Consider the following 24,035-nt stretch of genomic DNA (forward strand, 5'->3'; position numbering starts at 1 on the left):
AGACATATGTGGTTGACTGGCCTGATATTGATGTGAATGGTCCCTGTTCCTCCTGCTCCTTCTCCTTTGCCACTACCTCATCCATCATTTATCACCTGAAGCTTTGTTTTAATGGGAGTCATAGAACTGTGATAGTAGCAGGAAAACATCCAGAAATCCTCGGAGGAGGTAGGATATGCGCCAAAACGATGACCACCTCAGGCCTAGCCGCTACTACATACATGCGCTTGCATTCCAAGAAAACAAAGCAGATGCTAACTTGTATCATCATCATCATGGTCCTCACCTTGGCACTCTCAACTCCCCTGATGGAGAAGCCAGGGCCCACCAGAGGAGTCTGGTTCTCTGGTGGTCTCGTCCAATGCTGCCCTAAAGCAGGCCGGGCTAAGAAAAGTGTGTGGGGGGAAGTTGACAGGAGAAATAGGGGCGGCTGGGGACCGTTTATGCAAGCAAGCAGTATGGTATTGCAGCCTGGGGGTGGGTGGGTGGCAGGTTGCATACTTGCGCTTGCATTGCAAGGAATGGGAGAGGTACAATTGAACACTGCCCTGGGACAAGGACTTGAACGGGTATAGTTGCAAGTCTGCAACGACAGGTGCAGGGTGGGAGGCATCTTCGCATGTACCATGAACAGGGGTTTGGCATGCACACACTACAGCGGAATAGGCTGTCCTTCCCACTAAATGCACTGGGGAGGGCACAGGTAATGTTTTGGTATACGCGCTTAATCTTATGTATAAGGCACAGAGGGAAAAATAGGGGCGGCTGGGGACTGAGTTTGAATACCTCGCTGCCGAAGCAGCCATGAGGTAGTGGCCAGCTTCGGCCTCCTCCAAACTAAAAGGCCCCATTTCAAGTGCAAGCTAGCAGTATGGCATTGCAGCCTGGGGGTGGGTGGGTGGCAGGCTGCACACTTATGCTTGCATTCCAAGAAAACAAAGCAGATGCTAACTTTCATCATCATCCTGCTCCTCACCTTGGCACTCTCAACTCCCCTGATGGAGAAGCCAGGGCCTACCAGAGGAGTCTGGTTCTCTGGTGGTCTAGTCCAATGCTGCCCTAAAGCAGGCTGGGCTAAGAAAAGTGTGTGGGGGGAAGTTGACAGGAGAAATAGGGGCGGCTGGGGAACGTTTATGGACACCCGGCTGCCCCCAGGCGGCTGGGGACCGTGTGTGGACACCCGGCCGCGGGGCGGCTGGGGACCCAGTGTGGATGCCCGGCTACCTGGCGGCTGGGGACTGAGTATGGATTCCAGGCCGCCAACGCAGCCATGACGTGGTGGCCAGATTTCGCCTCCATATGCCTAAAAGGCCCAATTTCAAGTGAAATCAAGCAAGCAGTATGGTATTGCAGCCTGGGGGTGGGTGGGTGGCAGGCTGCATACTTGCGCTTGCATTGCAAGGAATGGGGGAGGTACAATTGAACAATACCCTGGGACAAGAACTTGCACGGGGATAGTTGCTAGTCTGCATCTTCTGACGCGGCAAGGATCATTTCTGATGGGCACACTTTTAGGCAGTGACCTGGGTGTCAGAGATGCTTCCAGGGGTATTCCCCATGCTGTTCCCATGTATTTTCAGCACTGTATGCATGTGTCACACAGCACATGGTCAGATAAGGTTGTAAAATGTTAAAATGACATTTCCCGGTGAATGCATTTGTCACGGTTGAAAGCAATACAAAAGTGCAAAAACGTCTAAAAAATGCTACTTGTTAACATAGCCCAAGGTGTGGAGGAGTATTTTTTGGGGGGGGTTATTTATTTTACCTTATACACAAGTCTTTACCCTGGAAAGGAAGTTCCTTAACATATTTCACAGTAAAGCAGTTTCAGTTTCATTTTTGAATGTTTTAAAAGACTGCCGTCAGTGCCGCGCCAAAAATGCTCAGGTCTCCCATAGACTAACATTGGGCTCGTTGCTCGGGTCGAGCACCCGAGTATCACGGCGAGCTCGGCCCGAGATTTGAGCACCCGAGCATTTTAGTGCTCGATCAACACTAGCGTGCACGGCTGCTGGTCCTCAAACCGGGTGGACCAATCGAAGCCTGGCGCGCCGTACACCCACTCAGGTGCTGGAGGTGGAGGCTCCGCGAGGGAACCCAGCAGAAGGTTCCTGACTTCAGTGCCCGGGAGTGGAGGTTCCGGGAGGGCAACAAGTGGAAGGTCCTCAGTCAGTGCCCGGGGGTGGAGGTTCCGGGCTGAGCAGCTGCTCCAGGGAGGGCATGGCGGGGTACGGAGAGTGTTGGTGTAGGAAGCCCAGGAGCAGGTCGGCGCTTGCAGCGCCCGGGACAGGGGATTTCTTCCCACCTGCTCCTGTGCTGCACACGGCCTCCTGGTATTCAGCGGGTTCCGCTGGGTTGCCGCTGCTGGCATCCTGTGCTGCTCTACACCGTGCTGCAAACTTCTCCAACAGCTCGCTCCTCCACTTGGTAACTGCTGCTTGCTGGGCCCGGTCCACTTGTTGGCTCAGCTCCAGAATCTCACTCTGGAGGAACTCCGCGTCCTCCGGGGATAACTTACTGGCTTCTCCCTCCAGGGTGAGGGGGGTCGCTTGCCACGGCAGCAGGCCAGAGGCGGAGGCTTGATCCTGACTTCCGTCCATGTTGTCTGCCGGGTGCGGTCTGTCTAGACTGGTTAAGACCACACCCTGTCTCCATTCCTTCTTTCCTCCTCCTCCTCCTCTTTCGGGGGTGGTCCCATGGCAATCTGCTGTCGGTCACTCCTTGTGACGGCCTCCCTGCCTTGACGGACACATCTATGCGGACAGTCACAGTTGCAAGGGGCAGGGTATGCTTTTGGCGCCATTCTGGGACCTGGCCCACGATGGGAGGTTCCATACTGTTGTCTTTGATCACGCACATAATGGCGCCCGTTCTTCTGGGGCGGGCACCACATTCAGTATCATTACACAGTTCTTTAGGCACACTTCACCCACCGATAACGGGTTGGTCACTTATCTTGTTCATGACTCCAGAGCTAACGCGCCCCCTGGCAGCTGGGCCTATGGATGCCGGTATAGGGGATATCACCGTGGCTGGCCCGGTCCGTGACCCAGGGCGGTCAGTAAAAAGGGGAAGATATTGGAGGATCTGGGGAAAGTGTTTGTGACGCCACCTGTGGAATGCAGCCAAAGGGAGCTGCCGCTGCGGAGCAGTCCTCTGGAGCTGATGTTACGGCAGCAGGGATGGTGTGGCTCTCCACAGGTAGAGCTTGCTCCTGGGCAGTGTAAGGCGGTGAAAGTTGCACTGGGCGTTGTAGTGCAGGGAGGGAAAGATGGCGCAGATAAAGAATGGACGGAGGCAGTGTGATGCAGTCATCCGAGTCTTTTCTCACAGTTCTTATGACAGTTCCATTGGTGCACTGTACAGTTGTCAGCCTCCCCACGTCGCGCTGCGTTCACCAGGCAGGGGTTCAGCACTTCCTCAGGTAGATTAGGAGCACCTGACAGAACTCCACTTTCTGTGTTCCTAGCTAGACAGTCTTCACACTGGGTCTGTCTCCCTCCTGCCCTGTGCTTCCCACTCTCAATCCCATTTGGGTGCTCTGAAGCCCCTCCTGTACGTTGGAGTTCCCGGACCTGCTTGTCCCTCACGGGGATTAGAATGAGGCTTCAGCAACTGACTATATAAGCCAGAAGCCTCCCAGCTAAGACCTGGAGTTACACGGCTGGACCAGGGGTCCGTCCCCTTCCTGCAGCTTACGATCCCTGTCTTCTGACAGATGCGGGGCATACGGGTGCCGTCCTGCACTCGCCGTACCCCCTAGGATCCCTTCCTTAGATCGGAGCCTACTCCTCTGCTCCCCTCCTGGGCCTCTAGCACTGGGCCCTGCTTGTGGAGCAGAGCTCCTAAAGAGACTCTGATCCCTGACTGTTCTCCACTGACTCCTCTACCGAACTCTCCTGCCACCCTAAAATGGCTCCCCTTTATATACCTACTACTATAGTGCTCCCTTAAACTACTTCCTCCACCCACACCCACTACTGGTTCCCCCTACCTCTGGGTTCCCCCTACTCCAGCCTGGGACAGGGCTCAGCAGTTGCGCTCATGCATGTTGCCCCTCCAGCCGGCCTGGAGCAGTGTAGTGTTGAATGCGGGTGTTGGGGTTCTGGGCAGCACTCCCTCCTTGTTATGTTCTGCTACCAGAGCTAAGGAAAGAGAGGAGATCTGTCCCTACGATAGAACTCAGCTGAATCCCTACGATGTAACAGGGAACCTGATCCTGCGATCAGACCTGCTAAAGTCCTAAGCTAGTCTGTACGGAGACCTATAGATGTGGGGAAGGAATCCCTACAAGTACTAAGGACTGGGAGGAAAATGGGACACCTCCTAACAGAAATAGTAGCAGACAGACGAACAAACAAAATATATAGAACATAGAGGTCCGTAGACCAAGCAAACTAACAGAGTTAGATACAGAGCACAGGCTAGCTAGAAAGTAGTTATACAATGAAGTCCAGCAAAGCCAGAAGGGCGGAGCAGGATAATATAGGCCAACAAGGTCATGTGACCAGCAAAGGAAAAAACCTAAGAGCAAGGTTCTAACAGTACCCCCCCTTCTAAGAGGATCCTCCGGATCCCCTAGGACCAGGCTTATCAGGAAATCTCCTGTGAAACGCTCTGATAAGTCTGGACGCGGAAACATCATCTGACCTCACCCAAGAGTTATCCTCGGGTCCGAAACCTTTCCAGGCCACAAGATACTGCAAGCTACCTCTATACCGTCTAGCGTTAAGGATGCGAGAAATTTCATATTCCCCGTCCACCACCACCGGAGGAACAGAGTCAGAGGCGTCACCATCCAACACAACAGCTTTTTTTAACAGAGAGACATGAAATACCGGATTAATTCTCCAGGAGGTAGGAACCTCCAACCTAACAGCAGATTGGTTGACAACCTGGAGCACCTTTAAAGGGCCCTACAAACTTGGGACCCAATTTCTTAGAAGGAATCCTCAACCGCAGATTCCTAGAGGACAACCAGACCATGTCACCAACAGCGAACAAAACCTCCTGTCGTTTCCTATCAAAGTAGTCTTTAGATTTTCTGTTGGCCTCCTGAAGATTACCACGCACATCCGTCCAAACTCTCTCCAAATCACCAGAAAAATTCTCCTCCTCAGGCATGGCAGATCCCAACTTGGAGAACGACCCAAACGACGGATGTCTCCCAGAACAACAAAAAAAAGGCGAACAACCAGCAGAAGAAGATGTATGATTGTTCAGAGCAAATTCAGCAAGTGGCAGAAACTCAGACCACCCCTCTTGATTGTCTGCCACAAAACAACGCAAGAACTGCTCAACATCCTGGTTTTTCCTTTCTGTCTGGCCATTAGATTCAGGATGATATCCGGACGAGAACGACAAATGAACTCCCAACCTGTCACAAAAGGCACGCCAAAAACGAGCCACGAACTGAGGACCCCTATCAGAAACAATGTCAGTAGGAACGCCATGAAGTCTGACAATTTCCTTGACAAAGGCCTTAGCGAGAGTTTTAGCGCAGGGCAGTTTGACGAAGGGAACCAAGTGACACATCTTGCTAAAACGGTTCACGACCACCCAGATGACAGTAAAACCCTCAGAGGGGGGAAGGTCAGTTATAAAGTCCATAGCCAAATGTGTCCAAGGAGCACTGGGAACCTCCAAAGGACAAAGCAACCCCGCAGCAGGAGTATGTGAGGACTTAGATCTAGCACATATAGTACATTGACGCACCCACTTAATGACTTCCTTCTGCCATCCAGGCCACCAAAAACTGCGACCCACCAGTCTCTTGGTCTCAGAGATTCCGGGATGACCTGCCAACCGAGATTCGTGACACTCAACAAACAAATCTCTCCTAAAGGTCCCAGGCACAAACAACCTCCCATGAGGAGTGTTAGATGGGGCATTCTCCTGTGCTTTAAGAATCTCATCTTCCAAAACGGAGTCCAAAGCAGCTATCACAACACCTTTTTGTAAAATGTTCTCCTCTTTCTCAGCACCGACTATGGGAGAAAAACTGCGAGACAAGGCATCCGCCTTAACATTTAGTACCAGGGATGTAAGTAACGGAGAAATTAAACCGCGAGAAAAACAGTGCCCACCTAGCCTGACGGGCATTCAGGCGCTTGGCAGCATCAAGATATATCAGATTTTTATGATCCGTAAGAACCTGAACGGGAAATTCCGCACCTTCCAAGAAGTGGCGCCAGTGTTCAAATGTGAGTTTAATAGCCAATAATTCCCGATTACCAATATCGTAATTCAGTTCAGTCTCCGAAAATTTTTTTGAAAAAAAGGCACAGGGATGTAATCCATCCCCGTTATCCTGAGACAATACTGCGCCAACCCCCACAGAGGAAGCATCAACCTCAACCAAAAACTGCTTAGTCACATCAGGCTGCATAAGGATGGGAGCAGAGGTGAACCTCTCCTTGAGATACACAAAAGCTTCAATGGCCTCAGAAGACCACTGAACCGCATCAGCACCTTTCCTGGTGAGATCGGTCAGAGGTTTGACAATACTAGAAAATTTTTTTTTATGAATTTTCTGTAATAATTGGCGAAACCCAAAAACCTCTGTATCGATTTCAAACCAATAGGCCTAGGCCATTCCTGTACAGCTTGAACTTTAACCGGGTCCATCTCAAAACCTTCGCTGGAGATAATGTAACCCAAAAAACTGATTCTCTGTACAGCGAACTCGCATTTCTCCAGCTTAGCAAAAAGCGAATTGTCCATTAATAACTGTAATACCTCACGTACGCTCCGCCAATGAGACTCCAGATCCGGCGAATAAATCAAAATGTCATCCAAATACACAACCACATTTTTGCCGATCAAAGGTCTAAGGATGTCATTAATAAGATTCTGAAAAAATGCAGGAGCATTAGTAAGACCAAAAGGCATAACCAGGTTCTCAAAATGACCCACAGGAGTGTTAAAAGCAGTCTTCCATTCATCACCCTCCTTCATGCGCAACAGATTGTATGCCCCCTTAAGGTCAATTTTAGAGAACCACTTTGCCCCCATTAACTGGTTAAACAGATCAGGAATCAATGGCAGTGGGTAAGGATTGCGTACAGTAATTTTGTTAATCTCACGAAAATCCAGACAAGGACGTAAACCGCCGTCCTTTTTTTTTTACAAAAAAAAATCCAACCGCCACAGGAGACTTAGAGGGCCTAATGTGACCGGCGGCCAAACTTGTCTGTATGTATTCCTCCAAAGCCTTCCTCTCAGGAATAGTAAGGTTAAATAAACGACTTTTAGGAAGAGTCGCTCCAGGGACAAATTCAATAGAACAATCATAGTCTCTATGGGGAGGCAAAACCTGCGATTCCTTCTCAGAAAAAACTCTCCAAAAATCCTGAATAGGAACAGGCAATTCTCCCCTATCCAAAGCTGCAATACGCCCGTTACAACACTTGTCATAACATTTATGGCTCCAGGATTTAATTTCACTGGTAGACCAATCCAGTACAGGATTGTGAAATTTTAACAAGGGCAATCCCAATATTACTGGAGAAGGCAAGTTATTCAAAACTACCAAATCCAATTTCTCATGGTGAACACCATTAATAGTGAGAGGAAATTCACAGACCTTGAGAGTAATATTCTTCAAAGGGGAACCATCCACAGAAACCACAGCAATGGGGGATGATAAAGGTTCGGGTTTTAAATGGAGTCTTTCCAAGAATCCCCCATCAATTACATTCAGAGTAGACCCACAATCAACAAACACCCGAAATTCCATTAATTTTTCCTGAGCAATCGTGGAAGCAGCTAAAAATACACCCTTGGAATTTAAACAGGCAATACGGGCATGACTGACCATTTTTTTTTCTTTCTTCATACGAAGCTCACAGCCTTTAATCAAATGACCAGATTTTCCGCAATAGAAACACAAGCCTTCAGAAAATCGACGGTCTTTTTCTTGAGAGCGAGGTGCCACCGATCCAATCTCCATCGGTTCACCACTGTTAGTACACACATTCTCATAACCAGAAACTGACATAGCAGAGGATTTGCTCTCATTAACCCTTGCACGCAGTCTCCTATCCACCCGTATAGCTAATTGCATAGCCTGTTGCAAATCTTCAGGTGTAGGATAAGCAATTAGCAGGTCTTTAACCCTTTCATTGAGCCCAGCAAGAAATAGACTTTTCAGAGCAGAATCGTTCCACCCTGTTTGAGTAGACCATCGACGGAAATGAGTACAATATTTTTCCACATTACCTGATCCCTGTTTCAAACGTCTCAACTCAGTCTCAGCTGATGCGACACGGTCAGGATCATCATATAATAGTCCCAAAGCAGAAAAAAAACTATCCACTGATCTGAAGCATGTATCACTAGGTTGCAAAGAAAAGGCCCACTCCTGAGGCTCTTTGCGCAAAAGTGACATTATGAACCCTATGCGCTGGGATTCATCCCCAGAGGACTTGGGTCTCAAACGAAAATACAATAAGCAAGCATTTTTAAATGAAAAAAATTCTCGGTGTTCACCAAAAAATAAATCCAGCAAACATACCTTAGGCTCCAAGAAATGTGCTCCAGGACAGTTACTCACGTGCTGACGGAGCTCGGCCACCTCCAGAGAGAGTCCCTGCAGGTGTTTAGCCAAATCCTGAACCGACACCATGATGGAACAGAAAAATCTTTCCTTAGAGAATTTGCAGGCTGGACTTACTGTTATGTTCTGCTACCAGAGCTAAGGAAAGAGAGGAGATCTGTCCCTACGATAGAACTCAGCTGAATCCCTACGATGTAACAGGGAACCTGATCCTGCGATCAGACCTGCTAAAGTCCTAAGCTAGTCTGTACGGAGACCTATAGATGTGGGGAAGGAATCCCTACAAGTACTAAGGACTGGGAGGAAAATGGGACACCTCCTAACAGAAATAGTAGCAGACAGACGAACAAACAAAATATATAGAACATAGAGGTCCGTAGACCAAGCAAACTAACAGAGTTAGATACAGAGCACAGGCTAGCTAGAAAGTAGTTATACAATGAAGTCCAGCAAAGCCAGAAGGGCGGAGCAGGATAATCTAGGCCAACAAGGTCATGTGACCAGCAAAGGAAAAAACCTAAGAGCAAGGTTCTAACACTCCTCACCTGAGAGAAGGAGACTCCACACCTCTGGGTGAGGTGCACTATCTCTGTGGTGACTGAACCATCAGGGGCACCACAATTACAAGTCCCATTGTTTTCTGTTTGATTAAAGTGGGCTAATATCTGGCTAATCTAGTTGCCCTAACAAATGTTCAGTTCAAATACCCGCTCCTTGTTCTCTAGGCACAAATTGCTTAGAGGCAGGCGATTACCCTCCTCCCCACAGAACACATGAGAACTCATCTGTATGTTGGGAGAGATGGCTGCTAGCCAAATAGTGTATGGCCAGGCCACAGCTATGCCACAAGGTCTTGGCTGACTCCTTTTCAGTATAGAGGGGCGGTGTTCGACTCGAACTGTTCGCCAATCTCAACTTCGAGCTGTTTTGGGCGGTGTTCGAGCCGTTCGGCGAACACGAACAATTTGAGAAAAATTCGGCTGTTCGAGGTTATGTTCGATAACTGTTCGTGCACCAAAATCATAACTGGATTTTTTCTCAGTAATGCTGAAAATTAATGTTAATACGCAGTTTGAGTGTACAGTGGGGTGGGGGGAGGGGCAGGGGATGGATCTCTGCATAAATAATGAAGATCTCCATTTTTTTTTCTCTTTCCCGCATTTACAGTAGGGAGGTGCAATCTGTCAGCCTATCAGCAGCGCACACACGGAGCGAACTGCTTTTTTTCACACAAGCAAGGGCATGTGTCATTGGCAGTGTATGTCACATGTCCTTGCCCTATAAGACCCAGCCATTTTCCCCGTCACCACCATTTTCTCACTGCTGCAGCTGCGTGTTAGACGGCACTGCTGTTGCTGTGTGCGCTATACTTTGTGTTAATTTCAAGCCAATTTTCGCACAAATCTACAGATAGCTTGGGAGTAGGGAATAGTTGTGATTGCAGTCCTTTTGAGGACTAGGTTACATCAGTTCCTATCACTTTTTGCCAGGCAGGTCTGTACTAGTGCTGTGCAAGTTTTTTTCACAGCATTTGGCTAAATCTAGCAAAGCAAATCCTTTTTGGCCTCTTGCAGTGTGTGTTAGTCAGTGGAGTAGCCTATCTGTGTTGCAAGCTACACCACCTGTGTATAGAATGCAAATTTTTTTACTGCACTTAGTGAAGGAAAACCTTTTGGGCATAGCATCATTCTATTAGTCCATCTATACTTACCTACACCAGGTTGGAAATTCAAAATAATTTTTATCTGCATCTAGCTCTGAAAAAAATGTTTGGCTTCGGCTTGTAGCAGTGTGTGGGACTTGTTCTATTAGTCCATCTATACTAACCTCCACCAGGTTGCAAATTCAAAATAATTTTTTTCTGCATCTAACCCAGTCAATACTTTTGGGCTAATACCTCAGTTTGGCCACTCAGCTCTGCTCGGTTCCCATTCATTGTTTTTTGTGCAAACAACTCCAGAGTTGTCAATTAGTTCAGAGGTCCCCAACCGCCGGTCCGTGGACCAGGACCGGGCCGTTGGGGTTTTTCAGCCGGTCCGCGGGGAGAGGGGGCCCCTCCAGCCTCCAGCAGGGCCGCCATCAGGGCATGACTGCCCTGAATCCAGTATGGGGCCCGGCCGGTAGGAGCCCCCTCGGAGCCCCCCTCTTGTGCTTCTCTCTTGCTTATGGCGGTCTCTGTGAGCTTCTCAGCGACATTCAGCCAGCCAGGTATCCTGCCTGCAGTAGATGGAATGTGGCAATGGAACGCTGGCTGCGCGTGTCATAATAGGCTCTGAGCCTTTATATACCTGCGCACAGCAGCAGCCACCTTCAGTCTGCTGCTGGACAGCCAGCAGCAGCAGGAGAGGTAAGTAATCAGCAGCCCTCCTGCTAAGGGTAGACAGCAGCTCGTTCCACCCCACCCCCCGCCTTAATTGGTTCTCCTCCCTTCCAACGGTGTTGAGGCGGGTGGGAACAGCAGGGGGTGAGGGTGCTGTGTTTAAAGAGGTGGAGTTATGCAGATCTAAAACGCGTGGATTGCAGCAGCAGCAAGCCGAAAAGTGCAGGCATGTAAGGGATCTAGAGGTTGACAACATGTCTTCTTAACGGGAGTCCAGGAGCTCATCTCCACAAATGGACTCTTCAGGATCCTTGGGTGGCTCCGTAGTTCGAAACCAATTCTGGTTATCGCTTCTCGGCCTTTTGGCTAAGATCAAGTGCAGTATGCCTGGTCTGGTCATTTAAAGGCTAGTACAGCTATGCTGTACTAAAAGGAGTGGTGGAGAGAGAAGGTGAACCTGGAAAGGATGGGAGTAGTTGTCCACTTCGCAGGGACCGGGGATGCCCGGGTCCGTAATGGTTTCAGGATCGAGGTCGCGCAGGAGAAGAGAATGCATTTTTCACTGGGATACCTGGTCAATATGGTGCTTTATGACATACTGAAGGTAAAGAAGGAGGAGATCGTATGCCTGCAGGAATTCAGGAGAGAGGGACGGTATGTGCTTGTTTTTTCTTCTGTTGGTGCATGCCAGAACCTGTACAGAGCCCTCAGGGAAAATGCTGACAATGACTTGCTTTCAGGACTTACTTTCACAGTCCTTTATTCCAGAGGGGACATACCCTTAGTCGTTTTCATGCATAATCCCTTTGTCCCCCTGGAAGAAATAGCAGATTTCCTTAAAAGACATTGTTCCTATGTACAGTATGCCCACAGAGTAGTTAGCATGGAGTCTGGACTGTGGACTGGGAAGCACAAGTTCTTTGTCCGTTTTGGGATAGACCCTCAGGGCCCTGGGGGTTTCCACTATCCCCCTTTAAATTTCAGCATTGGCAGGAATAATGGATATTTATTTTTCCCTGAAGCCCCCTTTTACTGCCGCAAATGTAACTCCTATGGCCACATGCAGGAGAACTGCCCTGAAGCAATGCTCTGCAGAAAATGTAATCTACCTGGGCACCTTGCAAAGGACTGCCCCAACCCTGTTGTATGTAATGGCTGTGGGGAGTCTGGACATGTGTACAGGGATTGCAGGGCACGCACTGGTGGAGCCAGGCTGTATGCCCAGGTTGCCTCTGCCAGCCCTGTAATGCCTGGTAGCAATGCTCTGCAGCAGAGTCGACCTCATGGAGCTGACTCCATTGTCAGCGAAGAGTTACTTGCCTCCTCAGCTGCAGGTAATCAGCTGCCCTCAGGCAATCAGCTGCTGAATCTCACACCTGTGAGTGCTGCCGTCCCTGTGACTCAGAGCACTCCAGCAGCAGCCTCTGCATCTGCAGTGAGAGTGGGGGGCGGAGCTACGGAGCCGGTGACGTCAGAGGGGGCGGAGCTAGACATGGAGCTCAGCGAGCAGCTCCCAGTACTTGTGTCTGCCTGTGGTGAAGGAGATGTGGAGGAGGCACTGAGCAGAACGCCCCATGTCTCCTGGGACAAGCTGCAGGCAGATGATGAGGAGGAGCAGAGTGTCAGTGCCAGTGGCACTAAGTGTGAAATAAAGGAGCAGGGGGATTTCACAGCAGCAGCAAGGTCCTCTGAAGAGACCAGGGGGAATGCTGTGAAGAAACCCCGCCTCGCTTATCATTATGCAGATGAGGGCAGTGAAAGTCCCATGAGTGAGCGGGCTTATCCAGACTTGGTTTTCTCCCCTGATTGCGATTTTTTAGAGGGGGTTCCTGCCCTCACCTGTTACCAGTCCGGCTGCCAGCCCCCAGAAGGACAAGGCTGATACAGAAATGGGGGACATGTAGAAATCTCCATAAGAAAGTTCTGATATGGCTTCCAAAGCTTCACTTAATGTCCTATCCTTAAATGTGAGGCAGATGAAATCTAAAGGATGCAGGTGTACTGTGCTCAGGTATATCAGATCATTGGGAGCAGACATTTACTGCCTGCAGGAGTGCGGATTATCAGAAGTGTCGGACGATCAGGACTGGCCTCATGGACAGCACATCTGGTCTGGGTCTAATGTAAATAAGAACGATGGTGTGGGGATCCTGCTGGGGAACGCAGAGTGCAGCATGGACAGCTACACAGTGGTGGAGGTGGGGAGGTGCATTATTGCCATAGTGAAATATAGGGGGTGGCGGGTAAGAATAGTTAACATCTATAGTCCTACCAGAAAAGAGGAGCGTCTTGCTCTCTTGGAAAAGGTTCAGTTATTTTTGCCAGGAAAGATTCCTACCATTTTTGTTGGTGACTTTAATTGTGTTACGGATGAAACCGGTGATGTAACCGGGAAAAAATTATCCCATTTAATTTCAGATTTTTCTTTTTCAGATGCCGCTACTTTAAGGTCGGACAATCCACCACCTACATATAGGGCGGACAGAGGGGGGATCGAATCACGTATTGACAGGATGCTTTTCTCCAAAAATCTGGAGTGCATTAGTTTTAAGCAGTGTGCGGTCCCCTTCTCGGACCACGAGTGTTTGAGGGGTATGTTCAGACAGAAAGGGAGCTTTGTGCATGGGAGGGGTGTATGGAAGCTGAATGTGAGGTTGCTAGAGGATGAAAGAGTGATGAGTGAGTTTAAAAAGAAGTATGAAAGGTGGGGATACTATAAAAACAGGTTTGCATGTGTGTTAGAATGGTGGGATTGGGTGAAGCAAGAAATCCAAAAATTTTTCAGAAAATGGGGCTACAAGAAAGCCGCCATATATAGAAATAAATTCAAAGAATTAAATATGAGGATTGAATGGCTGAAAAAATGCAGTATGTCTGGGATTGATGTGAGTGATTTGTTAGTGGAAGCAAAGAATGAGTTAAAACGTGTGATTGAGAAAAAGGGGAAAGAAATAATGTACAGAACCAAAATAGAACACCTGGAAAAAAAACGAAAAATGTACCAGATACTTTTTCAAAAAAATGAATGGAAAAAAAATGGATATGGATGAATTACTGGATGAGAATGATGTGAGTATAACTGGAGAGGGTGTGATTGAGGAGGTGAATGGTTTCTATAGTAGACTGTATGGGGATAAATGGATTGATTCTGGTTTGATGGGTGAAGTGTTAGGTAGCTTGGAAGATAAATTGGATAATGATGAATGTGAGAACCTGTGTGAGGATGTGATTCTGGATGAAGTGAGAAAGGTGGTGTTCAGTGCTCAGAAAAACAAAACACCAGGTAAAGATGGTATACCAGTAGAGTTGTATGTGAAAGCGTGGGAGTGCATGGGTGCGGATCTGACGGAAGTATGTAAGTATATGTGGGAGAATGGAGAACTGTGTGAATCTATGAAAGAAGGTGTGGTTGTGTTAATCTATAAAAAAGGTGAAAAGAAAAAACTGGGGAATTGGAGGCCAATAACGCTTCTAAATTCCGACTACAAGGTGTATAGCAAGATTTTAGCAAACCGTATGCGTGAAGTGATTGGGAAGGTTGTCAAGGATGATCAAGTGTGTGCTGTGCCTGGGAGATGTATAAGTGATAATCTGTTGTTGTTGAGAGATGTGCTGGGAGACTGTAGAGATAGAAAGCAGAAGTGTATGTTGTTGGCTTTAGATTTTGAGAAGGCGTTTGATAGAGTGTCGCATGTGTTTATGTTTGAAGTGTTAGAAAAAATGGGTTTCCCTAAGAAGTTCCTAGATGGTGTGAGATGTTTGTATGATGATGTGACGAGTGAAGTTTTAGTGAATGGTTGGTTGTGTGATAAATTCCTGATTAAATCAGGTGTTAGACAGGGGTGCCCTCTCTCCCCTGTTTTGTTTGTTAGTGTGATTGAACCTTTGTTATGTATGATTAGGAGAGAGAAAGCGATAAGAGGAATGCTAATACCTGGGAGTAAAGGAATGAATGTCAAGGTGCTGGGATATATGGATGATGTGGTGATTGTGAGTGAGAGTATTGCGTCTATGAGTAGAGTGAAGTTATTATTGGATTTTTTCTGTGGTGCGTCTGCTTTTAGGGTAAACTGGGATAAATGTTGTTTTAAGTGTTTTGGTGATAGTAGGATTAAGATGGATGGTGTGACATGTATGGAAGGGTCGATTAAAGTCTTGGGTATATTGCTGAATGATGATCTGAAGGGTACTGAAAGTTGGGATGAGTGTGGGTTACGGATAGAGAAGAAACTGAATTTTTGGCGAATGCGTGAGTTGACATTGAATGGAAAGGTACTTTTAATTAAGGCAGTAATACTTCCAATATTACTTTATGTTGCTGGGGTCTTTCCGTCCCCATACAAAAAAATAAAAAGAGTACAAAAATTAATTTTTACTTTTTTTTGGGGGAGTAAAATGGAAAAATTAAAGAGAGAATATTTATACAAAACATATCAGAATGGTGGTCTGAATTTTCCTGATATTGAAATATTCCTGAGCCTTAATTATATTAAAACGGTGGTAGTGCTAATGGGTAAAAAGAACAAAGGTGCATATATGTTGCGATATATGGCTGGATGGATGTTGTATGGGTTATGCTGGGTGAAAAAAGATGGAAGTGTGCCTGTGGCTTTTAAATGTCCTGTGTGGTATGAGGTGATTGAAAGGTTTGTTAGAAAGAATGATTTGCTGGCTGTGTCTATGTGTGAGTTTGAGAAACCAAAAGCGGTGATGGGAAAAATGAGAGCAAATGAGATTGAATGTAATATTAATGATTTAAGATTTAATGAAGTGGCGGATGCATGGGAAAAATTGGGTACGCATGGTATGTTGAAAAAACAGAAGGATGTGGTGTGGATGGCTTTGCATGATATACTGCCTGTGAGAGATGTGCAAAAGAGAAGAGATTTGATCAGAACGAATGTATGTCCAAGAGAAGGGTGTGGAGCGAGTGAGACTGTGAGACATGTGATGTGGGATTGTGATTATGCATATAGTGTGTGGAAAGGTGTGGGTGGTCTATGTAAGGAATTAGAAGGTGTGAGTTATATTAACTGGAGAGTGGCTATGTTTGGTATTGGTGCATGTGGAAAGGTGAATGAAAGGATTTTGTGGTTAATAATGGTGTGTGTCATGGAAAGCCTTTGGGATGTGAGAAACCTGGCTTTGTTCAAAAGAAAAACTGTACCTATTAATGACTGTATTCGGTTAATTCTATCTAGGTTGTACCTTATATATAAATGGGACAAGAGTAGAGGTGGTGGATTGGACGCTGAGGGCATTTGGAAGGTCATGAAATGGCGTCATCTGGTAAAGTACCAGTAATTTTATGTACCTTCATGAGAGTAATATAGCACAAATATACTAACTCTGATTTTGGAAACATAAATTTATAAAAAGAATAAAGATTAACCATGATGATGAGTTATAGTTGAGCAACTATTTTGAAGGTTTTGGCGGACTTTCATACTGTTGTTTACAACAACCTGAATGGTTTTAAAAAAAAAAAAAAAAAAAAAAAAAAAAAAATCTGTTCTTATCAGTTTAATATCTGATACGTCCCCTATCTGGGGACCATATATTAAATGGATTTTTAGAACAGGGAGATGGAAAAAGAGCTTGCTCTGTCCACTCCACGCATTGACCTGGTATTGCAGTATCTCCAGGACCGGTGCACCCCTTCTTTAATGCAGTTTCTAAAATCAGAAAGTATTGAATTCAATGTTTTTTGTTCATTTTGCTTATTTGTCGGATTTTGGGATGGACTCTTTGGCTTTGCTTTTCTTCTCCTCATTGGATTTTTCATGTTCAAAGTTGCAGAAGCCAGATGACAAGCTCATTTTGGTTCAACTTCAGCAACTGTGCATTGCATTGCCATGTAATGTAACGCAATGCTATCTTTCTAGCTCTCCCTCTTTACTTCCTTTTGGATAAACAGACATATTAGGCAAGCATTTTGGAGCTTTCACCTAAATAACTACAGGTGGTGAGATAAGCTGCACAATATAATTGACCTTTCAGTATATTGTTGCACACACACCATCTATTTAGCAAATGCCCTTGTTATCAACAGCAGCCTTTTAAACTCACCTGAGCTAACAGGTATGTGCGCTGGTTACTCTGCTGCGCTTAAAATTTCTTTTTTGGTTTGCTACAATGCCTTTTCTGAAACGTTGTCTCCCTCTGCTGGAACACTGACTTCTTTCAATTAATGCCTGCAGACTATAAAAGAGAACCCAACCCAAAAAGTTTGGTTGATTAGTCTGTGGCATTCTGTTAAACTGTTGCTTATGGCGGTCTCTGTGAGCTTCTCAGCGACATTCAGCCAGCCAGGTATCCTGCCTGCAGTAGATGGAATGTGGCAATGGAACGCTGGCTGCGCGTGTCATAATAGGCTCTGAGCCTTTATATACCTGCGCACAGCAGCAGCCACCTTCAGTCTGCTGCTGGACAGCCAGCAGCAGCAGGAGAGGTAAGTAATCAGCAGCCCTCCTGCTAAGGGTAGACAGCTGCTCGTTCCACCCCACCCCCCGCCTTAATTGGTTCTCCTCCCTTCCAACGGTGTTGAGGCGGGTGGGAACAGCAGGGGGTGAGGGTGCTGTGTTTAAAGAGGTGGAGTTATGCAGATCTAAAACGCGTGGATTGCAGCAGCAGCAAGCCGAAAAGTGCAGGCATGTAAGGGATCTAGAGGTTGACAACATGTCTTCTTAACGGGAGTCCAGGAGCTCATCTCCACAAATGGACTCTTCAGGATCCTTGGGTGGCTCCGTAGTTCGAAACCAATTCTGGTTATCGCTTCTCGGCCTTTTGGCTAAGATCAAGTGTAGTATTTGTTCTTATCAGTTTAATATCTGATACGTCCCCTATCTGGGGACCATATATTAAATGGATTTTTAGAACAGGGAGATGGAAAAAGAGCTTGCTCTGTCCACTCCACGCATTGACCTGGTATTGCAGTATCTCCAGGACCGGTGCACCCCTTCTTTAATGCAGTTTCTAAAATCAGAAAGTATTGAATTCAATGTTTTTTGTTCATTTTGCTTGTTTGTCGGATTTTGGGATGGACTCTTTGGCTTTGCTTTTCTTCTCCTCATTGGATTTTTCATGTTCAAAGTTGCAGAAGCCAGATGACAAGCTCATTTTGGTTCAACTTCAGCAACTGTGCATTGCATTGCCATGTAATGTAACGCAATGCTATCTTTCTAGCTCTCCCTCTTTACTTCCTTTTGGATAAACAGACATATTAGGCAAGCATTTTGGAGCTTTCACCTAAATAACTACAGGTGGTGAGATAAGCTGCACAATATAATTGACCTTTCAGTATATTGTTGCACACACACCATCTATTTAGCAAATGCCCTTGTTATCAACAGCAGCCTTTTAAACTCACCTGAGCTAACAGGTATGTGCGCTGGTTACTCTGCTGCGCTTAAAATTTCTTTTTTGGTTTGCTACAATGCCTTTTCTGAAACGTTGTCTCCCTCTGCTGGAACACTGACTTCTTTCAATTAATGCCTGCAGACTATAAAAGAGAACCCAACCCAAAAAGTTTGGTTGATTAGTCTGTGGCATTCTGTTAAACTGTTGCTTATGGCGGTCTCTGTGAGCTTCTCAGCGACATTCAGCCAGCCAGGTATCCTGCCTGCAGTAGATGGAATGTGGCAATGGAACGCTGGCTGTGCGTGTCATAATAGGCTCTGAGCCTTTATATACCTGCGCACAGCAGCAGCCACCTTCAGTCTGCTGCTGGACAGCCAGCAGCAGCAGGAGAGGTAAGTAATCAGCAGCCCTCCTGCTAAGGGTAGACAGCTGCTCGTTCCACCCCACCCCCCGCCTTAATTGGTTCTCCTCCCTTCCAACGGTGTTGAGGCAGGTGGGAACAGCAGGGGGTGAGGGTGCTGTGTTTAAAGAGGTGGAGTTATGCAGATCTAAAACGCGTGGATTGCAGCAGCAGCAAGCCGAAAAGTGCAGGCATGTAAGGGATCTAGAGGTTGACAACATGTCTTCTTAACGGGAGTCCAGGAGCTCATCTCCACAAATGGACTCTTCAGGATCCTTGGGTGGCTCCGTAGTTCGAAACCAATTCTGGTTATCGCTTCTCGGCCTTTTGGCTAAGATCAAGTGTAGTATCTGTTCTTATCAGTTTAATATCTGATACGTCCCCTATCTGGGGACCATATATTAAATGGATTTTTAGAACAGGGAGATGGAAAAAGAGCTTGCTCTGTCCACTCCACGCATTGACCTGGTATTGCAGTATCTCCAGGACCGGTGCACCCCTTCTTTAATGCAGTTTCTAAAATCAGAAAGTATTGAATTCAATGTTTTTTGTTCATTTTGCTTGTTTGTCGGATTTTGGGATGGACTCTTTGGCTTTGCTTTTCTTCTCCTCATTGGATTTTTCATGTTCAAAGTTGCAGAAGCCAGATGACAAGCTCATTTGGTTCAACTTCAGCAACTGTGCATTGCATTGCCATGTAATGTAACGCAATGCTATCTTTCTAGCTCTCCCTCTTTACTTCCTTTTGGATAAACAGACATATTAGGCAAGCATTTTGGAGCTTTCACCTAAATAACTACAGGTGGTGAGATAAGCTGCACAATATAATTGACCTTTCAGTATATTGTTGCACACACACCATCTATTTAGCAAATGCCCTTGTTATCAACAGCAGCCTTTTAAACTCACCTGAGCTAACAGGTATGTGCGCTGGTTACTCTGCTGCGCTTAAAATTTCTTTTTTGGTTTGCTACAATGCCTTTTCTGAAACGTTGTCTCTCTCTGCTGGAACACTGACTTCTTTCAATTAATGCCTGCAGACTATAAAAGAGAACCCAACCCAAAAAGTTTGGTTGATTAGTCTGTGGCATTCTGTTAAACTGTTGCTTATGGCGGTCTCTGTGAGCTTCTCAGCGACATTCAGCCAGCCAGGTATCCTGCCTGCAGTAGATGGAATGTGGCAATGGAACGCTGGCTGCGCGTGTCATAATAGGCTCTGAGCCTTTATATACCTGCGCACAGCAGCAGCCACCTTCAGTCTGCTGCTGGACAGCCAGCAGCAGCAGGAGAGGTAAGTAATCAGCAGCCCTCCTGCTAAGGGTAGACAGCTGCTCGTTCCACCCCACCCCCCCGCCTTAATTGGTTCTCCTCCCTTCCAACGGTGTTGAGGCAGGTGGGAACAGCAGGGGGTGAGGGTGCTGTGTTTAAAGAGGTGGAGTTATGCAGATCTAAAACGCGTGGATTGCAGCAGCAGCAAGCCGAAAAGTGCAGGCATGTAAGGGATCTAGAGGTTGACAACATGTCTTCTTAACGGGAGTCCAGGAGCTCATCTCCACAAATGGACTCTTCAGGATCCTTGGGTGGCTCCGTAGTTCGAAACCAATTCTGGTTATCGCTTCTCGGCCTTTTGGCTAAGATCAAGTGTAGTATCTGTTCTTATCAGTTTAATATCTGATACGTCCCCTATCTGGGGACCATATATTAAATGGATTTTTAGAACAGGGAGATGGAAAAAGAGCTTGCTCTGTCCACTCCACGCATTGACCTGGTATTGCAGTATCTCCAGGACCGGTGCACCCCTTCTTTAATGCAGTTTCTAAAATCAGAAAGTATTGAATTCAATGTTTTTTGTTCATTTTGCTTGTTTGTCGGATTTTGGGATGGACTCTTTGGCTTTGCTTTTCTTCTCCTCATTGGATTTTTCATGTTCAAAGTTGCAGAAGCCAGATGACAAGCTCATTTGGTTCAACTTCAGCAACTGTGCATTGCATTGCCATGTAATGTAACGCAATGCTATCTTTCTAGCTCTCCCTCTTTACTTCCTTTTGGATAAACAGACATATTAGGCAAGCATTTTGGAGCTTTCACCTAAATAACTACAGGTGGTGAGATAAGCTGCTCAATATAATTGACCTTTCAGTATATTGTTGCACACACACCATCTATTTAGCAAATGCCCTTGTTATCAACAGCAGCCTTTTAAACTCACCTGAGCTAACAGGTATGTGCGCTGGTTACTCTGCTGCGCTTAAAATTTCTTTTTTGGTTTGCTACAATGCCTTTTCTGAAACGTTGTCTCTCTCTGCTGGAACACTGACTTCTTTCAATTAATGCCTGCAGACTATAAAAGAGAACCCAACCCAAAAAGTTTGGTTGATTAGTCTGTGGCATTCTGTTAAACTGTTGCTTATGGCGGTCTCTGTGAGCTTCTCAGCGACATTCAGCCAGCCAGGTATCCTGCCTGCAGTAGATGGAATGTGGCAATGGAACGCTGGCTGCGCGTGTCATAATAGGCTCTGAGCCTTTATATACCTGCGCACAGCAGCAGCCACCTTCAGTCTGCTGCTGGACAGCCAGCAGCAGCAGGAGAGGTAAGTAATCAGCAGCCCTCCTGCTAAGGGTAGACAGCTGCTCGTTCCACCCCACCCCCTGCCTTAATTGGTTCTCCTCCCTTCCAACGGTGTTGAGGTGGGTGGGAACAGCAGGGGGTGAGGGTGCTGTGTTTAAAGAGGTGGAGTTATGCAGATCTAAAACGCGTGGATTGCAGCAGCAGCAAGCCGAAAAGTGCAGGCATGTAAGGGATCTAGAGGTTGACAACATGTCTTCTTAACGGGAGTCCAGGAGCTCATCTCCACAAATGGACTCTTCAGGATCCTTGGGTGGCTCCGTAGTTCGAAACCAATTCTGGTTATCGCTTCTCGGCCTTTTGGCTAAGATCAAGTGTAGTATCTGTTCTTATCAGTTTAATATCTGATACGTCCCCTATCTGGGGACCATATATTAAATGGATTTTTAGAACAGGGAGATGGAAAAAGAGCTTGCTCTGTCCACTCCACGCATTGACCTGGTATTGCAGTATCTCCAGGACCGGTGCACCCCTTCTTTAATGCAGTTTCTAAAATCAGAAAGTATTGAATTCAATGTTTTTTGTTCATTTTGCTTGTTTGTCGGATTTTGGGATGGACTCTTTGGCTTTGCTTTTCTTCTCCTCATTGGATTTTTCATGTTCAAAGTTGCAGAAGCCAGATGACAAGCTCATTTTGGTTCAACTTCAGCAACTGTGCATTGCATTGCCATGTAATGTAACGCAATGCTATCTTTCTAGCTCTCCCTCTTTACTTCCTTTTCGATAAACAGACATATTAGGCAAGCATTTTGGAGCTTTCACCTAAATAACTACAGGTGATGAGATAAGCTGCACAATATAATTGACCTTTCAGTATATTGTTGCACACACACCATCTATTTAGCAAATGCCCTTGTTATCAACAGCAGCCTTTTAAACTCACCTGAGCTAACAGGTATGTGCGCTGGTTACTCTGCTGCGCTTAAAATTTCTTTTTTGGTTTGCTACAATGCCTTTTCTGAAACGTTGTCTCCCTCTGCTGGAACACTGACTTCTTTCAATTAATGCCTGCAGACTATAAAAGAGAACCCAACCCAAAAAGTTTGGTTGATTAGTCTGTGGCATTCTGTTAAACTGTTGCTTATGGCGGTCTCTGTGAGCTTCTCAGCGACATTCAGCCAGCCAGGTATCCTGCCTGCAGTAGATGGAATGTGGCAATGGAACGCTGGCTGCGCGTGTCATAATAGGCTCTGAGCCTTTATATACCTGCGCACAGCAGCAGCCACCTTCAGTCTGCTGCTGGACAGCCAGCAGCAGCAGGAGAGGTAAGTAATCAGCAGCCCTCCTGCTAAGGGTAGACAGCTGCTCGTTCCACCCCACCCCCCGCCTTAATTGGTTCTCCTCCCTTCCAACGGTGTTGAGGCAGGTGGGAACAGCAGGGGGTGAGGGTGCTGTGTTTAAAGAGGTGGAGTTATGCAGATCTAAAACGCGTGGATTGCAGCAGCAGCAAGCCGAAAAGTGCAGGCATGTAAGGGATCTAGAGGTTGACAACATGTCTTCTTAACGGGAGTCCAGGAGCTCATCTCCACAAATGGACTCTTCAGGATCCTTGGGTGGCTCCGTAGTTCGAAACCAATTCTGGTTATCGCTTCTCGGCCTTTTGGCTAAGATCAAGTGTAGTATCTGTTCTTATCAGTTTAATATCTGATACGTCCCCTATCTGGGGACCATATATTAAATGGATTTTTAGAACAGGGAGATGGAAAAAGAGCTTGCTCTGTCCACTCCACGCATTGACCTGGTATTGCAGTATCTCCAGGACCGGTGCACCCCTTCTTTAATGCAGTTTCTAAAATCAGAAAGTATTGAATTCAATGTTTTTTGTTCATTTTGCTTGTTTGTCGGATTTTGGGATGGACTCTTTGGCTTTGCTTTTCTTCTCCTCATTGGATTTTTCATGTTCAAAGTTGCAGAAGCCAGATGACAAGCTCATTTGGTTCAACTTCAGCAACTGTGCATTGCATTGCCATGTAATGTAACGCAATGCTATCTTTCTAGCTCTCCCTCTTTACTTCCTTTTGGATAAACAGACATATTAGGCAAGCATTTTGGAGCTTTCACCTAAATAACTACAGGTGGTGAGATAAGCTGCACAATATAATTGACCTTTCAGTATATTGTTGCACACACACCATCTATTTAGCAAATGCCCTTGTTATCAACAGCAGCCTTTTAAACTCACCTGAGCTAACAGGTATGTGCGCTGGTTACTCTGCTGCGCTTAAAATTTCTTTTTTGGTTTGCTACAATGCCTTTTCTGAAACGTTGTCTCTCTCTGCTGGAACACTGACTTCTTTCAATTAATGCCTGCAGACTATAAAAGAGAACCCAACCCAAAAAGTTTGGTTGATTAGTCTGTGGCATTCTGTTAAACTGTTGCTTATGGCGGTCTCTGTGAGCTTCTCAGCGACATTCAGCCAGCCAGGTATCCTGCCTGCAGTAGATGGAATGTGGCAATGGAACGCTGGCTGCGCGTGTCATAATAGGCTCTGAGCCTTTATATACCTGCGCACAGCAGCAGCCACCTTCAGTCTGCTGCTGGACAGCCAGCAGCAGCAGGAGAGGTAAGTAATCAGCAGCCCTCCTGCTAAGGGTAGACAGCTGCTCGTTCCACCCCACCCCCTGCCTTAATTGGTTCTCCTCCCTTCCAACGGTGTTGAGGTGGGTGGGAACAGCAGGGGGTGAGGGTGCTGTGTTTAAAGAGGTGGAGTTATGCAGATCTAAAACGCGTGGATTGCAGCAGCAGCAAGCCGAAAAGTGCAGGCATGTA

The 24,035-nt window shown here is 46.6% G+C and overlaps 6 non-coding genes and 1 pseudogene across 6 annotated transcripts; all 7 read left to right on the top strand.

Moving 5' to 3' along the window:
- Positions 1 to 11,226: 11,226 nt before the first annotated feature.
- Positions 11,227 to 11,401, top strand: LOC141206445 (U2 spliceosomal RNA; annotated as a pseudogene).
- A 4,948-nt stretch (positions 11,402 to 16,349) lies between these two features.
- Positions 16,350 to 16,541, top strand: LOC141206291 (U2 spliceosomal RNA). Its single transcript, XR_012276931.1, has one exon. It is a non-coding gene; the product is annotated as a U2 spliceosomal RNA (small nuclear RNA).
- Positions 16,542 to 17,650: 1,109 nt separating this feature from the next.
- LOC141206100 (U2 spliceosomal RNA) lies at positions 17,651 to 17,841 on the top strand. Its single transcript, XR_012276766.1, has one exon. It is a non-coding gene; the product is annotated as a U2 spliceosomal RNA (small nuclear RNA).
- Positions 17,842 to 18,950: 1,109 nt separating this feature from the next.
- Positions 18,951 to 19,141, top strand: LOC141206606 (U2 spliceosomal RNA). Its single transcript, XR_012277157.1, has one exon. It is a non-coding gene; the product is annotated as a U2 spliceosomal RNA (small nuclear RNA).
- Positions 19,142 to 20,250: 1,109 nt separating this feature from the next.
- Positions 20,251 to 20,441, top strand: LOC141206618 (U2 spliceosomal RNA). Its single transcript, XR_012277168.1, has one exon. It is a non-coding gene; the product is annotated as a U2 spliceosomal RNA (small nuclear RNA).
- A 1,108-nt stretch (positions 20,442 to 21,549) lies between these two features.
- On the top strand, positions 21,550 to 21,740 carry LOC141206630 (U2 spliceosomal RNA). The gene has a single exon (XR_012277179.1). It is a non-coding gene; the product is annotated as a U2 spliceosomal RNA (small nuclear RNA).
- A 1,109-nt stretch (positions 21,741 to 22,849) lies between these two features.
- Positions 22,850 to 23,040, top strand: LOC141206641 (U2 spliceosomal RNA). The gene has a single exon (XR_012277190.1). It is a non-coding gene; the product is annotated as a U2 spliceosomal RNA (small nuclear RNA).
- Positions 23,041 to 24,035: the final 995 nt, after the last annotated feature.

The sequence above is a fragment of the Phyllobates terribilis genome, unplaced genomic scaffold (genome assembly GCF_046119375.1).
Source record: "Phyllobates terribilis strain yellow unplaced genomic scaffold, ASM4611937v1 Scaffold_142__1_contigs__length_4687701, whole genome shotgun sequence".
Classification (NCBI taxonomy): Eukaryota; Metazoa; Chordata; class Amphibia; order Anura; family Dendrobatidae; genus Phyllobates; species Phyllobates terribilis.